Source organism: Girardinichthys multiradiatus, chromosome 8 (assembly GCF_021462225.1).
Source record: "Girardinichthys multiradiatus isolate DD_20200921_A chromosome 8, DD_fGirMul_XY1, whole genome shotgun sequence".
Classification (NCBI taxonomy): domain Eukaryota; kingdom Metazoa; phylum Chordata; class Actinopteri; order Cyprinodontiformes; family Goodeidae; genus Girardinichthys; species Girardinichthys multiradiatus.
Genome location: NC_061801.1, coordinates 33441496 through 33458718, shown reverse-complemented (window position 1 = coordinate 33458718; position 17223 = coordinate 33441496). Strand labels below are relative to the sequence as shown.

Here is a 17223-nt window from a genome sequence, read left to right as displayed (position 1 = left end):
TGGCAGTATGTTGGAGTAGCTCTGTTACTTAGATTCTGGTATATTCTTTTTAAAAACTCTTATTCTTTTTGCTGTGAATTAAAAATAGATTTTTTTTGGGAGCGATTATCTTCTCCGGTATTGAAGGCTGTGCAGCTGGAAAGATTTTTGCAGACAGAAATTTAAAGAGCAGCAGCAAACGCAAAGGAGGTGGAACCAATGGTGTTCATAAACACCATTGGTTGTTTATGAACAACCAATGGTGTAATCCAGGACATGTTACTGTGAAGTGTCGTCTCTGCATCCCAGATATTGAATTTTTAGCAATAAGCTTTCATCTATATTATTTACCCAGTGAGTACACCAGTGTTATTTTGGCAACGGCTTGCATTCCACCATCAACTGTTGCCGACACTGCATGTGATGTCATCAGCTCAGATGTTGCTGACATACAGACACAACACCCCAATGCATTTTTGGCAATATCTAGTGATTTTGACCATGCTTCCCTCTCTGCTATACTTCCAGTGTTTCAACAGTTTGTCAGCTGCTCTACCAGAGAAAACAAAACATTGGATTTGTCTTATGCAAATATCAAGGACTCATACATAATTACACAATGTCACGAACATTTTAACATAATTACTTGTTATTTCTGGAATAATTTGTATTTCACTCTATTCCCATTTTGCATGTTGGTGTTTATAAAACATGACAGATAATAACCACTGATCTGACTGGATAACTCTAGGTGACTTTTTGCTGGTAGATACTATATATTGCTGTAATATAACCACACTTCTTACACAAGACCATTGGAACAATATTACGTTACAAATATTACGAATTTTTGAATACTTTTTTTATCATTCTCAAAATAAATAAACTATTCCGATAAAATCTCACATCTGTATCGTCCATCTTTATTCTAGAGTGCAGGATACTATAGAGGAGACAACTGCTAAATGGACTGGGTGAAAAGGATGGTCTCTCACTGCTGTTGTAGAGAAGAATTACGCTTTTAGTATACCAAGCCGATCACCAAAAATAAAAGTAAAACCATGTCTTATATTTTTTTTCTACTGGGTGTTAGGGGTGTTATTAATACATTTATGTCTGTATCTCCGAAATTAAATATTTTTCCTTCATATATTTATTTATCTGTTATATATATATATATATATATATATATGGACACATTCGCGCGTTGTGCCTCCCCTGTCCTGTTCCCGTCTGAAACCCATGTGAAAAGAGGCCACCATGTTGGAGCACTGCGTTTTTGTTCAGCTTTGACTCCTCCTCTTTCTGGGCTGAAGTGGAAGTTATTGTGACACTGAAATGTGTAGATAAGTTCATACCAGCAGGTGTACAGTTCAGGGTCATCCAACAATGTCAAAACAGGCATCAAGCAGTTTTAGTTTTGAAGTTAAATGTAAACTGGAAGTTTCAGAGTGGCATTGCTTTCACATTGGAATGAAAAAGTTTGTTAGTACATTTTTATATAATCCACATCTTATTTAAAAAGAAAATTAAAGCAAACGTTTCCAAAACTGAACAGTTATCATCTGTAATTCATCTGTAAAATCATAGTTTTGTCAGTTAGATTTACAGTAATTTTATATGACTAATATGTATAAAGATTTAGAGACTAAAACTAAAACGATTATAGATTACAACAGATGTCATGTACAAAAGCAAGAGCAGTGTTCTTCCTCTTTGCTCGCAGCTCTGCACAGCCTGCATTGGGAACAGTGTTGCCAGATCTTGCGAGAAAAACAAGCAACCAGTTCTATGAAAACAAGCCCAACGGGCAACCACCACACTATGTAAAATAGAGGGCAATTATAAACATTATAAATGTATACCATTTTATGACATTACACATTAGCAAAAAAAATTATGCTAAACACTTTAAACATGAAAATCTTGAATAACTTAAATAGTTTGAATAACTTCTACTTTTAATCTCTGATATAAAGAAAAGTGCATTTTGCATATGTGACAGCAAAATGACCATAAACATAGTCAATAAAAAAATTCTTTAAACAGTTTAAAATAAAAGACACATGAGCTAATTCAAACAGTGTTCTTTGTTTGTGGTCAGAAATCACATATGTAAAAATTAGCATAAAGCCTGGCATTTACCTGGACTACAATACATCATTGCTGTTTTCCCCCACTCACTGCAACTCATTCTCCCGCTGTCACTCTGAGCTCTAGCATGTGTGTTTGGGGTCTGTGGTCAACTCGGGCAGGCGGCACGATAACGAGGAAACAGTGGCGGGGAAACGACAAGCTACCTTCCACTTGTGTTTTGCTTTATTGTGGGGAGCTGGGAGATAATCAGGGGGTTTCACTTGGAAAGAAACTCAAGCCCAAATAAGCAAGTTCACATTAAAAAACAAGCCCCAAAAACCACAACCCGTGACTCACAAGATTTGCAAGCGATTTTAGAAAAACATAAGCCCAAAGTCGCTTACAATAAGCGGACTTGGCAACAATGTTTGGGGAGGACACATATGTGAAGATCTTGATCACGCTGGTTGAGTAACAGTCAGCATCAAAAAACCTTGGATCCAAAGTAAAGTACGGTCTGCTGAACCCTGACTGTACCCTGGCTGGAAATAGGGCTAGCCGCCTGAAACTGAATGTCTGAGTTCCTGGCAAAAGAATCCAATCATAGATTCCCCAAAAAGAGATAGGTTGTCTCTAATATGAAAAATGTTTTTTTTTTTCCTTCCACTGCCCTGAGGAAGACATCATTGATCCTGCAGCCAGTCAGAGCAGACCTTATCAGAATAGACATTAGTTCATTAGACCTGCCAAACCCAGTGTTTCACTGTTCATCACAACGGATCATTGAGAGGTTGTGTCTGGGCAGATTAAATTTGTTTTGAATAAAACAATTTAAATATTTGTTTCATTGTGTTTTGTTTTTTTCATTACTTGGTAGTCCATTACTCTTTTTCTATACTTCTATACTGTTTTTTAGTTTCTTTTTTTACCATTTTTGTCCCATAATTTATTATTTTTCCTTGTTCTTTTCATTTTTACTCAGTAGTTTAATTGAATGTTACTAGCCTAGTTAAAAAGGTTTCTTGACTGAAGTATTTTAACTGAAAGTTGAAGCATTTTATTTATAAATTCCTGTATTTTGGAGAGGCGTTGTTTGTGTTTATTCTGTTTATGTGTGCAGGGCTAGCTGTTTGAGAACACCGGTTCAGGAATTTACTCCTTCATCTATTGTTCTATTATACCACACCTCACCAGGCAGGTAATCATAAAACAATAACTGACAGGGACTAAGAGCTGCTTGGCAATTATTTCCTGATAATTAGGTGGTGCCCTGACTTGATAATTGTGATTAAAATTACTAAAGTTATTAATAACTCCCCCTAGCACTTAATAATAGTTATTTATAGCCAAACCAAACCACTGTTGCACAACAATGGGTAATATATATATATATAGGAAATGTTTTATTTAAAACAGTTTACTACAAACATTTTGAACTAGCATCATATAACTCATATAAAAGGATGTTAGCCACTGAGACAGGGCCAGTGTCACACCACTTGTAGATTTATCTATGCTCCAGCACACCTTAATCAAATTGTAACCCGGTTAAAAGAATTGCAGTAATAGTAAAGCATAGTAGAAGTCTAAGATTATAAATAACAAAGGGATAAGTTCATTTATTCAATGTATTTATTTTGTAAAAATTCTAAAGTTCATATAAAGTTAATAAAAATGTCTTCACGTTAGTAAAAATCTTTTATTTGTTGTGAATTACAAGTGAAATGAGCATCAAATGCTAAGCATCTCTGGGAACTCCTTCAAGACTGTTGGAAAACCATTTCAGGTGACTACCTCTTGAAGCTCATCAACAGAATGCCAAGAGTGTGCGGAGCAGTAATCAAAGCTAAAGGTGGCTACTTTGAAGAACCTAGAATATAAAACATATTTTCAGTTGTTTCACACTTTTTTGTTCAGTATATAATTCCACATGTGTTAATTCATAGTTTTGATGCCTTCAGTTTGAAGCTACAATATTCATAGTCATGAAAATAAAGAAAACTCTTTGAATGAGACGGTGTGTCCAAACCTTTGGTCTGTACTGTATATGAACCTGAAATGAAAGCCATCACAATAATGCCTGACAGGAAATAAAACGTTTTGATGGAATTCAATATGACATCTTCGCAATTAACACTAACTAAGAGAAGATAGTGGGATTTTATTAGTTTACTTGCAAATGACAAATGTGTTTTTCCATCTCCACCTACATTTATCACAGGAGATAAAAGGTCACTGACTCAAATAATGAGATGCATCCGTCATTCTGTTTATCATCCACCAGAGCGTAGAGTGATGGAACCGCTAATGGATTTTATTAGTGTGTGTACCCAGTGAGCAACAGGTGAGCCAGATAAATGAAGTGCATCAAGGTGCCATCTCACAGAAGAGGGTCAACATTTTGACCAGATCTGGGGAAAACACAGGAAAGCTATTTTTGTTTCCATTCATGACAAGAAGCAAACAGAGTTGTCTAGATCAGTGGTTCTCTTGCTTTCTCTGAAGAATACCACTTTAGCTCTCACAGGCTGTCACAGCTGGGTTACCTCTTCTTTTGTCTGTTCTGTCTTGAGATAAGTTTTGCATATTTCCTTACAGTTTTATGCCTTTTGTTACTACTAGCTCCTACAGAGACTTCACTAGGGCTGTTTCTATTTAATCTTCATTCACTTCAGTTTCCACAGAGGATAGTTTTCTCTGCACTTCTTGTTCCAATAGTCTCTGGCTAGAGCCAAGAATTATAATGGGCTCGAACTACCCCATCTTTTTGGCCATGTCTGCTTTTCAGCTTTTTTCCATAGTTCAGAGTGTAAAATTTTATTAGGTAATTTAAATTGGAAATAGCCAATACCACATTTAACACTGGAGAGACTGCAAGCACCCTCCGTGATTGAGAAACCACAGTTTATAATGTGTTTGGTCAATCATATTATTGTTGTACCCCTAACTCCTGGCAATAAATGTTAAACTGTTGGGAAGCCTGTGTATTCTCCCACATTTTTAAGGAAAATTCCCCTGCATGTTGAAACGCAGTGTACAGCATATGAGTTCTACCAATGAAAAAAACTTGCCAAATTCTCTCTGCCAATACCAAACAACGTTTGGTGGAGGTAGTGTGATAGTGTGAGGCAGCATCTCCTACTATGTCTCCTACTGGAAAAATGAAAAATGCCTAGTGGTCATTAGAGGTCAATGGATCTCACAACCATATTGAACAGGTGTAGGATAAGCCTCTGCATGCTGTTCCTGTCTGACTGACCAACACAAACACTTTGAAAACACAAACAGACTTCCTGAAGAATGGGATGCCTTCTCACAACTGTGTGTGACCAAACCGGTTACTAGCATTAGAAGGAGAAGCCAGACTGTTGTAACTGAGTACAGTTCTCACACACTACTGAGTTCCTTGTTTGTTAAATGAAGAAATTGTTAAATTAACATCATGTCTTGTTTCTTTAAACTTCAATCAGCCATTCCAGTAGCTGACAACAAAGAAGAGTAAATAGCAGAATAGGCTTTTTATATTGGCAAAGGGGATGTAAGTTTTTTTCATGAGTGATACCCACATACTCAACTCTACAGCTCAACCCAAAAAAGAATTAGGTTTGACAACTCTGTTTGCAGAACTGGTAGAGCTTCTTTAAACTGTCATGGTTCCAGCATAGTACACACATTTAAATATAGGCTGAGGATAGTAATCTGGAAAGAAGATTAACGTTAGCCTACCATCCAGTCCAAGCCAATTCTTATGTGTGTTCATTTTGGAACACCAAGTAGTGTCCAAATTTTAACTGTCTATCTGTTGATTTTAAAGAGAAGAATTTAAAGAGAGACCTCTTCCTTTTAATTTTTCATCTACTTTGTGATTCACCAGTACCACTGGCAGTGAAATAGCCTCACTGCATGCTGCTACTGTCACCATTCATGACAGTATGTGCAGTATTATATTGTTTGAAACCAGAATAGGTAAACTTCATTTAAATGTATTGGTTTCCTGACACAAACCTGGCAACAAGCTTTAAATCAGCTGCTAAATTGTTAGAATGAACAGTGAACAGAAATATACACCAAAACCCAACCCAATATTAGTGGGCACTTGTGTATATATATATACATATATATATACATATATATATGTTTAGTCGGTATGTATTTTGTTTCCTCTCAGCACTTTTTCTTTATTATCTAGTATTTGTGGTCACTTGCGGTATTATTATTCGACCCTGAATTAAAATCATAATTCAAATAAATCCTTAAAAAGAAAAAAATAACTTGACATTCATGCCCATGATTAATAGAAAACATGGCTTACACTTATTGCACTTTGGAAAATTCGAACAATACATTAAAAATATATATTTCAAAAAAATTAAGTTGACCATAACGTTTTCTCGACATGTTTGGGGTCAAAAGTTTGCAAAAACAACACAAAAATCTTGATATTATCATATTTTTCTTCCCTGCAGCCCTCACGTTGTTTTCCCATTCCATCAGAATTAGGATAAATCTCTATAATCCCTTTACAGTTAGGATCCGCCCATTCTTTCAGTGATTGATAGCCAGCACGTCCAATGAAAAAGCAGGAAAATCCGTCAGACGGATGCACTGAAAGGGGTGCACTAAAAGTGGGCGTTTCTCAACCGAAGTGGGGGTTTCTCAACCTGTAGGCGTTCCGTGATCACGAACAGTGATTGGTTGGCTTTATGTCCTCTGTTTTTCACGGAGGTATATATACAGAGCTAACCTGTATGAAGTACGGAGAAGCGCAGGACGAAGGTGACGCAATAATCAGTCATTAAGTTAATTTTGGAAATTATATTTTTAATGTTGTCAGTTTGTATTATGAAGCCTACATGTACAAATTTGTAGGTAAAAAAGTACAGGTCAAAAGTATAGGTTTAAAATGTAAGTGAAGAAATGTGATCTGTCGCACTTACATGGGTTGGACAATGAAACTGAAACACCTGTCATTTTAGTGTGGGAGGTTTCATGGCTAAATTGGACCAGCCTGGTAGCCAGTCTTCATTGATTGCACATTGCACCAGTAAGAGCAGAGTGTGAAGGTTCAATTAGCAGGGTAAGAGCACAGTTTCGCTCAAAATATTGAAATGCACACAACATTATGGGTGACATACCAGAGTTCAAAAGAGGACAAATTGTTGGTGCACGTCTTGCTGGCGCATCTGTGACCAAGTCAGCAAGTCTTTGTGATGTATCAAGAGCCACGGTATCCAGGAATGTCAGCATACCACCAAGAAGGTTGAACCACATCCAACAGGATTAACTGTGGACGCAAGAGGAAGCTGTCTGAAAGGGATGTTCGGGTGCTAACCTGGATTGTATCCAAAAAACATAAAACCACGGCTGTCCAAATCACTGCAAAATTAAATATGCACCTCAACTCTCCTGTTTCCACCAGAACTGTCCGTCGGGAGCTCCACAGAGTCAATATACATGGCCGGGCTGCTATAGCCTAACCTTTGGTCACTCATGCCAATGCCAAACGTCAGTTTAAATGGTGCAAGGAGCGCAAATCTTGGGCTGTGGACAATGTGAAACATGTTTTGTTCTCTGATGAGTCCACCTTTACTGTTTTCCCCACATCCGGGAGAGTTACGGTGTGGAGAAGCCCCAAAGAAGCGTACCACCCAGACTGCATGCCCAGAGTGAAGCATGGGGGTGGATCAGTGATGGTTTGGGCTGCCATATCGTGGCATTCCCTTGGCCCAATACTTGTGCTAGATGGGCACGTCACTACTGAACCATTCTTGAAGACCATGTGCCTCCAATGGCTCAAACATTGTATCCTGAAGGTGGTGCCGTGTATCAGGATGACAATGCACCAATACACATAGCAAGACTGGTGAAAGATTGGTTTGATGAACATGAAAGTGAAGTTGAACATCTCCCATGGCCTGCACAGTCACAAGGTCTAAAAATGATTGAGCCACTTTGGGGTGTTTCGGAGGAGCGAGTCAGGAAACGTTTTCCTCCACCAGTATCACGTAGTGACCTGGCCACTATCCTGCAAGAAGAATGGCTTAAAATCCCTCTGACCACTGTGCAGGACTTGTATATGTCATTCCCAAGACAAATTGACGCTGTATTGGCTGCAAAAGGAGGCCCTACACCATACTAATAAATTATTGTGGTCTAAAACCAGGTGTTTCAGTTTCATTGTCCAACCCCTGTATGTTTCAATCGTGATTGTAGCGGGGTACTGCAGCCACTTCTGTGCCATAGATGCAGGGTTACTTTCCCAGATTCCTACTGTAATTTCCTCCATCACATGAAATAATACCCTAATGATACTATGTTTTTGTTTTTTGTTTTTTATATATAATAGTTGCTATGAAGACTTTTAAGATATGTGGGATACGTAAGAAGTATACCATCACCAAGTGATGCCTGTACATTGTTTTGATGTAAAATAAATCATCTTTAACCTCATGTTGTCTCTTATTGCTGCCTTTGATGTGGGCTGTCAGTGAGTCGAAATGTGATGATTTTTAGACTTTGTCTATAATATACAACAGTTTTTCAGTGTAGAGCAAATAGCTTTATCACTACGTTTATTTTTGGCACATTAAGAGGCAGTTCTGCATGGTCATTATTACTGTTAGAAGATATATCTGAAAGATAATGTGCCTTTACCCTGACATAAAGCTAAGTACATTATGAAGTAAGTGCATGCGTGTGAAAAACATTTTTTTTTTTAATGAACAGAACAGATTCACATTAAGTTTTTTACATAGTTTATGCACAGTTATCAAAATTTACAAGAGGTTCATAGGAATGCATTTTTCTGCAGTAAATAGTTTTATGTTAATGAAAAAATAATAGGACTGACAGCAAAAAAAAATATTGTGTGAACAACCAATGAAAACAAAGCAGCATGATTTACAGCTTTTAAAGAAAATGCAGATTGTTTGTAAATATATATATTTATATTTGACAACTACACACTAATCTAGAAATGTAGACCGATTCACATCCTGTTTGCATTACATCATAGACTAATGTTAAAATCAGAATTGTGTGTGTATTTAGGTGGGGAGGCTTTTCCATTAATATTCATACTAAAGGTGTGGTTCCTGAGCTGAGACATCATCATATGGACAAGTGAGACAACACTGGATCTTCTGGCAAGTTACACCAGCTCTGTTCAAATTAAGCTTTCCAAGAAAGAACTGATATGTTGTTGAACATGAGAAGATTCACTTCTGTTATAGGTTTGTAGGATGTATCTGCCACAGGTTGGCTTGAGTCTATGAAGGTTGCAATAAAAGATCATGGCATATAAAGCGAAGTGTGCTGCCTGGTCTCAGTCAAAGGTCATAAGTCCTCCATAAGATAATGACCCAGAACAAAAAGCTAAAACTAAACTTACTCTTGTGTTTTAGCTGAAACATGGAGTGGGAAGAAGTGTCAAACCTGGGAAAGCCGGAGCAGTTCACTAATGAGATGTGAGCCAAAATACCTGCTCCAGCTGCTGAAATCTCATGTTTGCAGCAAGATGCTGCATATCTTCTATAAGTCTGTTGTGGAGAGTGTGATCTTTTCTGCCATCATCTGCTGGGGAAGCAGCATCAGAGCCAGGGACTTAAAAAACCTCAACAAGCTGATAAAGAAGGCTGCCTCTGTTCTGGGGACTCCTCTGGAACCTCTGGAGATTATTGTGCAAAGAAGGATTCTTCATAAAATGAAGAACATTATGGAGAACGCTGAACATCCTCTTCATGAGACTGTCCTACTACAACAGAGTGTCTTCAGTCAGGCTTCTTCAGATCTGCTGTAAGACAGACCTACAGGAAATCCTTCCTGCCCACAGCCAGCAGCATCTACAATGACTCTTTGAAGAAATCTGCATAATATGAGCTACAACTACATTTATTAATTCCCCTTTGGAATTAATAAAGTATTTTTGAATTTGAATTGAAAATGACAGTAATCACTTATCAGAGGTGACTGCTTCAAAAGAACAAGAAAATATGAAGTCATGGGTACCATTCTTTGTCTCCAAGCTACTCTCATTAGGCCCGAGCAGGAAAACTGCAAGGGCCTATTGTAATCGCTCGAATTCTTATTATTATTCCGGGGACTTTTGGCGGGGCAAAATGGGGACTTTGCCATATCCCAAAACTCACCAAATTTTACACAAAATTGTCCCCCGCGTGATATTTTTGTTCTTTAATGTCGTCGTCAGTGGGCGTGGCTAAACCACTTAGCCACGCCCCCAAACGTGAGATAGGCCAAACCGTAAGTCGTACAGATCTGAAATTTGCCCTAAAATGCACAGGAAGTCGGCCATTTTGGGTCAAAGGCCGATTTTTGCCCGTTTTTCACTTTTACTCACCTCGAACTTTAACGAACTCCTCCTAGGGGTTTTCAGCTATCGGCTTCATATTTGGTCAATATGCAGTTAAGGCATGGGGGATTAAAAGTTATCAAAATCGTGAGTTTTTGAACATGTTTAGGGGGCGTGGCCGGCGCACGAACTTGGCGTTCGCACTGAAAGTGAAAAATTGCAATAACTTTCCCAAAAAAAAATACAAATCACACCAAAGTTGGCATGAAGGAGGACCTTCCAGAAGGACGCTGCAGTCGCTTGTTTGTTTGTGGGCGGGGCTAAAACAACATCATCAATTGACTGTGTCAAAATGTCCATCATTAACTCATGATCATGTATACTACATTTCAAGTGGATCCGATGATGAATGAGCGAGATATAGCCCTTGAAGTGTCCTAGGCGCTATTGATCCAAATTTAAATGTAATCCAATAGAGCTGTTTGGGGGCTGACAAAGATCAAGAATATTCAGTTTGGAGTGAATGGGACCATGCATGTGTAATTTAGAGGCAAACGTATGGCCATGGCGTGACATCAGAATTCGCCACGCCATCATATTCACACCCTCCAGCTAAAGCAGTAAGTACTGTCGACTGTCTAAGAGCATCATGTTATCTGTTACTTGGGACAGTTTCACATTGATTAGGTGAAGAACATTAAAACATTGACTCTGTAAAGGAAAACGTGGTACTTCCTGTTCTCAGGGGGCGGGGCTTCGATGATGTCAGAATGTGATGAGTGAATATTGTTCAGGCGTAGAGGCAGATCAATCCCAGAAAGTTTCATGTGTCTGTGACTTTCCTTGTAGGAGCTATATCAATTTAGTCTTTTATGGCGAGAAGTCATATTTTGAGGCGTGGTCACTCCCACACGCTTTCATGTATCAAAAAGCTTTTGATAACTTTTAATCCCTAATGCCTTAAGACTATACTGAGTGATTTTCAAGTCTCAAAGTCAAAAGCTGAAGGAGGAGTTTGCTCAGATATGCGGGCTAGAAACGCCCAAAACAGGGTCAAAAAGGCAAATTCAATCCAAAATGGCCGACTTCCTGTTGGGTTTGGACCAATGCTCCAAGAGAGTTTTTTGTAGGTCCTAAGAAGTTACAGATGTGTACCAAATTTCAGATTCCTCGGTCAAAGCATGGCTTGGGGCTGATTTTTTTAAATCTTCTAGGGGGCGCTGTGGACGAATTAGGCCACGCCCACCAAATATGTCATCAGATTTCTGTTGGGGACTGGACAAGGTTAAATCACATTGAATTTGGTGCAGATGAGATTATGTATGTGGAAATTAGAGGCAAACGTATGGCTATGGCGTGACGTCTGAGTTTGCTGCACCGCCATGGCCACGCCCTTTTATGAAAACTCACTTTGCTTCAATCGAAGTTAGAGCCACTAGTTGTCTGTCTTCTGACACACTTTCAAGTTGATTGGGTCAAGAGGGTCAGAGATGCACCTTTCCAAGTGAAAAAAGTGACTTCCGGTTTTCAGGGGGCGTGGCTTTGATGATGTCAGAATATGACCCCATAGGATCATCGGGAACCCAAAGGTCCTCCTTCATGCCAACTTTGGTTTGATTTGTCGTTTCTTTGGGAAAGTTATTGCATCTTTTCACTTTGAGCGCGAACGGCAAGTTCGTGCCCCGGCCACACCCCCTAAACATGGCCGAAAACTAAAAATTTTGATAACTTTTAATCCCCCATGCCTTAACTGCATATTGACCAAATATGAAGCCGATAGCTGAAAATCCCTAGGAGGAGTTCGTTAAAGTTCGAGGTGAGTAAAAGTGAAAAACGGGCAAAAATCGGCCTTTGACCCAAAATGGTCGACTTCCTGTGCATTTTAGGGCATACCCCCAAGATACTTTTTTTCTTGGTTTGAGGAGTTCTAGCATTGTGCAAATTTCAGATCTGTACGACTTACGGTTTGGCCTATCTCACGTTTGTGGGCGTGGCTAAATGTTTTGGCCACGCCCACTGACGACGACGTTAAAGAACAAAAATTTAACGCGGGGGAAAATTTTGGGTAGAATTTGGTGAGTTTTGGGATATGGCAAAGTCCCCATAGTGCCCCAGCAAAAGTCCCCGGAATAATAATAAGAATTCGAGCGATTACAATAGGCCCTTGCGGTTTTCCTGCTCGGGCCTAACTAGAAACCTGCAAGCAGCTTTGAAGGCCCTCGCACCCCTCAGCGCAACTCGGGCTGTCGAGCGACCACAGGAGCCTGGCATCGCCTCATACACGCCACCGACGATGACACCGCTTCACTTCAACACATTGTCACTAAGTGGTACTGTGAGCAACATGTCATATGATCTTTGGTCATGCAGAGTTTTCTGGCAAAAAGCATTCAAAATTTCAAGTAAATCTGACCTTCCAGATGGAAGCTGCACTCGCTTGTTTGTTTGTGGGTGGGGCTAAAAAGACATAATCAATTGACTGTGTCAACATGTCCATCATTAAATCATGATCATGTATACTACATTTCAAGTGGATCCGATGATGTATGAGGGAGATATAGCCCTTGAAGTGTCCTAGGGGGCGCTATTGATCCAAATTTAAATGTAATCCAATAGAGCTGTTTGGGGGCTGACAAAGATCAAGAAAATTCAGTTTGGAGTGAATCAGACCATGCATGTGTAATTTAGAGGCAAACGTATTGCCGTGGCGTGACATCATAATACGCCACGCCATCATATTCACACTGTCCAGCTAAAGCAGTAAGTACTGGCGACTGTCTAAGACCATGATGTTATCTGTTACTTGGGACAGTTTCACATTGATTAGGTGAAGAACATCAAACATTGAGTCTGTAAAGGAAAACGTAATACTTCCTGTTCTGAGGGGGCGGGGCATCAATGATGTCAGCATCTGATCAGTGAATATTGTTCAGTCATAGAGGCAGATCAATCCCAGAAGGTTTCATGTGTCTGTGACTTTCCTTGTAGGAGCTATATCAATTTAGTCTTTTATGGCGAGAAGTCATATTTTGAGGCGTGGTCACTCCCACACGCTTTCATGTATCAAAAAGCTTTTGATAACTTTTAATCCCCACTCCCTTAATAGTATACTGAGTGATTTTGATGTCTGTAAGTCAAAAGCTGTAGGAGGAGTTCGCTCAGATATGCGTGCTAGAAACGGTCAAAACTGGGTCAAAATGGCAACTTCAATCCAAAATGGCCGACTTCCTGTTGGGTTTGGACCAATGCTCCAATAGAGTTTTTTGTAGGTCCTGACAAGTTACATATGTGTACCAAATTTCAGATTCCTCGGTCAAAGCATGGCTTGGGGCTGATTTTTTCTAATTTTGTAGGGGGCGCTGTGTACGAATTAGGCCACGCCCACCGAATATGTCATCAGATCTCTGTTGGGGACTGGACAAGGATCAATCACATTGAATTTGGTGCAGATCAGATGATCTATATGTAAATTAGAGCCAAACGTATGGCCATGGCGTGACATCTGACTTCGCAGCGCCGCCACGGCCACGCCCTTTTATGAAAAGTTACTGTGCTTCAAACGAAGTTAGACCCACTAGTTATCTGTCTTCTGACACAGATTCAAGTTGATTGGGTGAAGAGGGTCAGAGAGGCACCTTTCCAAGGGAAAAAAGTGACTTCCGGTTCTGAGGGGGCGTGGCTTTGATGATGTCAGCATATGACCCCATAGGATCGTCGGGAAGCCGAAGGCCCTCCTTCATGCCAACTTTGGTGTGATTTGTATTTTTTTTTGGAAAGTTATTGCCATTTTTCACTTTTTGTGCGAACGCCAAGTTTGTGCCCCGGCCACGCCCCCTAAACATGCTCAAAAACTCAAGATTTTCATAACTTTTAATCCCCCATCCCTTAACTGCATGTTGACCAAATATGAACCCGATAGCTCAAAATCCCTAGGAGGAGTTCGTTAAAGTTCGAGGTGAGTAAAAGTGAAAAACGGGCAAAAATCGGCCTTTGACCCAAAATGGCCGACTTCCTGTGCATTTTAGGGCATACCATCAAGAGACTTTTTTTCTTGTTTTGAGGAGTTGTAGCATTGTGCCGATTTTCAGATCTCTACGATCGGTTTGGCCTATCTCACGTTTGTGGGCGTGGCTAAGTGGTTTGGCCACGCCCACTGATGAAGACATTAAAGAAAGAAAATTTCACGCGGGGGACAATTTTGGGTAAAAGCGTGTGCATCTAAGGGCTTGGCAAAGTCCCCATATTGCCCTGCCAAAAGTCCCCGGAAAAAATAATAATAATAAGAATTCGAGCGATTACAATGGGCCCTTGCAGTTTTCCTGCTCGGGCCTAATAAACTCCAGTGGCAAACGTCAATTAAAAAAATCCCTTCCTGTTATCGTCCAATCATATGTTGCAGTGGAGTTACGCGCACAAGGACTCGTCCAATCATATGTTGCTGTTGAGTTACGCCCAGAGTCATATGCTCGTCAAATCAAGTGCTGCGCTTGATTTCATTCGTCCAATCAGGATTGGTGGTTGAGAAACGCCCTGATTGGGAAACGCCCACTTCGTCTGCAGAGTCGTCGTTGCGTCGTTTTGGCCCTCCTCCTTCTCCTCCTATTTCTCATCCCCGTCTAGTTTGTCGCTTTCCAGCAGACTAGTCCGAGTGTGTTGTGTCTTCAGTAAACCGAAGAACTGCTCGCCGACATCCCAGCCATGGAAGGAGACAACATAATAATGCCCGTTTGACCCACGGAGTTTGTCCAAGGTGAGTTTGAGTAGTTTTCCGAATCAGGGGAGGGAGGATTTAGCGGCTATGAGGCTGCGGCTCAGTTCACATGAAGGGGTTGATGAAAAGTTTTATCCGCCTCTCTTCACCGGAATGACATGACGGTAGCTTGTGTTGTATCGCTCCGTACAATAAAGAACTCCTGTTAACCATAGTTTTTAGCTTCTAGATTTAATATAATGGCCAACAAAATTAACTTCTGAAAATATTTTGCCATAGTTTTCAGTGTGGATAGATTTTGTTTCTCTATTGAACATGTTTTATTAGCGTTTTAGCTTAAACGTCAAACCATTTTTTTTATTATTGTTATTAAAAGTTTATTTAAAATAAACAACTTTTGGTTGAAGAAAGTCACGTTTTTATTTTCGTGTTATTTATGTTAGCAACATTTAGGGTTGTCTAACTGAACAACTGATTGAATCTGAAAAACGCCATGAAATAACTTTCAGATGAAACTGAGAGCGTATCTAGGTTAAAAACTAGGACAGATAAATATTTTTAAAAGTTGAAAGTCTGGGGTAATTTACATATGTTTTAATTTATTATGAAGGTTGTGAAAAGTTGTAAACCAAAACCGTAAAAAAATTATTAATTTCAGTTAATTTATTTTTTGTAAATATTGACATTAAACACTAAACAAATGATCTTTGATGAATGTGCTACCTTTTTAAGTGGTTAAAATAAATGTTAGTTAATGACTTGCAGCTTTCCTTTTATTCACCAACAAGATCATGTATGGTACAGCAAAATATGATATTATCATTTTATAAGCAGACAGAGAAGCAAAAAGGCATTCTGCTTTGATTATTTTTCAAATTAAACATGTAAATCCTGATATTAATTTCTAAATTGTCAACAGTTGTTTAATGGAAGTTGGCCAGGATAATTAAACACGTGCGTATGTATCAAACCAGTTGATTTGTTTTAAATGTAAATACTTGAAAACCGTAACTATCAAACTGTTTGTTCATTTTAAAATCCTCAACTTCAGGCAAATTAAACATGGTTTCCTCAGACCAAATATTTAACAATAAGCTATGGCCATGTTTTTAAGAAGAACAAAACAAAATGAAACTTGCTGATAGTTAAAAACATTCGATTTCAAAACTGCTAAAACATTTTGTCATGCTGTTGCTAAGGTTTAAAGTCTTTTTATTTGAAAGGCCAGAGAATTTATCCATTTGCCTCTTCCGCACCTGTTGTTGCTGAACAAAGGCTGCTAAACATTTTCTTGACTTATAAGAAAGAAAATCTTGGCTTGCTTAGCACAGCGTCTTTTAGTATTTCCACCACCTCTAGCTTTTTGCTCTTGCACATATATAGGGTCTACCTTGACTCCAGCTCGGACTTTTTTTATTATGATGGCACCTGTTACGCCTTTTATGAATATTTTTTGCTTTTCTGTTTGAAATAAAAGCAATTAGATCATTTTATACATTTAGTTAAAATTAGTTTTGTGTAAATATCCTATTGCTGTGGTATTTTGACTCAAGATTATCGACTACAGTCTCTCATTTACTTTCTTGGTTTCAAACCTTCATGCACAGATACTCTCTTGGCAGAGTATAAATAAAACTCTTATATTAAGTCAACCAAATACACCTATTGATGCAATAAACAAGATTACTCTCCATTCAGATCTTTACTTCTTGTATATTTATTCTTTTGCGCAGCCAAAGCTCTTGCAGGGCAACAGCACAGGGCAAGTCAAAGGACTATACGCAACTAGAAACAAACACTCTGAGAATGATAGACACAATGGCATGGAGGTTACGCTGCAGATGTGCATTCCTTTCACCAGTGCAGGGATATAGCCTTTAAATAGAGCTCGACAGGAATGCAAATACACCAAGCAGAAAGATGAAACCTGGGGGCGTCCCAGGAGTAAGAGCAGTGAGATGAGTAATTAAAAGAATAGAATACACTTTGCTGTGAGGTAGTTACTTCTTATTTAACAGTTTAATGCAGCTTTTTAATGTCTCCTCATGAATATGAGCATATAGGTCAAAGTTCATGGTGGAGAATTACTCCGCTGCAGCTTAATGTTGTTAGGAAAGTTCCCGCTGCAATATAGGAGAAAGATTTCACC

General features: G+C 39.1%; 1 protein-coding gene across 1 annotated transcript in view; it reads left to right on the top strand.

Moving 5' to 3' along the window:
• Positions 1–14979: 14979 nt before the first annotated feature.
• The window catches only part of il11ra (interleukin 11 receptor, alpha), a 71683-nt gene continuing 69439 nt past the window's right edge, over positions 14980–17223 (top strand). The window contains exon 1 of the mRNA XM_047372596.1: positions 14980–15113. The gene's annotated coding sequence lies outside the window, so the exon portion shown is untranslated. The remainder of the gene's footprint in view (positions 15114–17223) is intronic.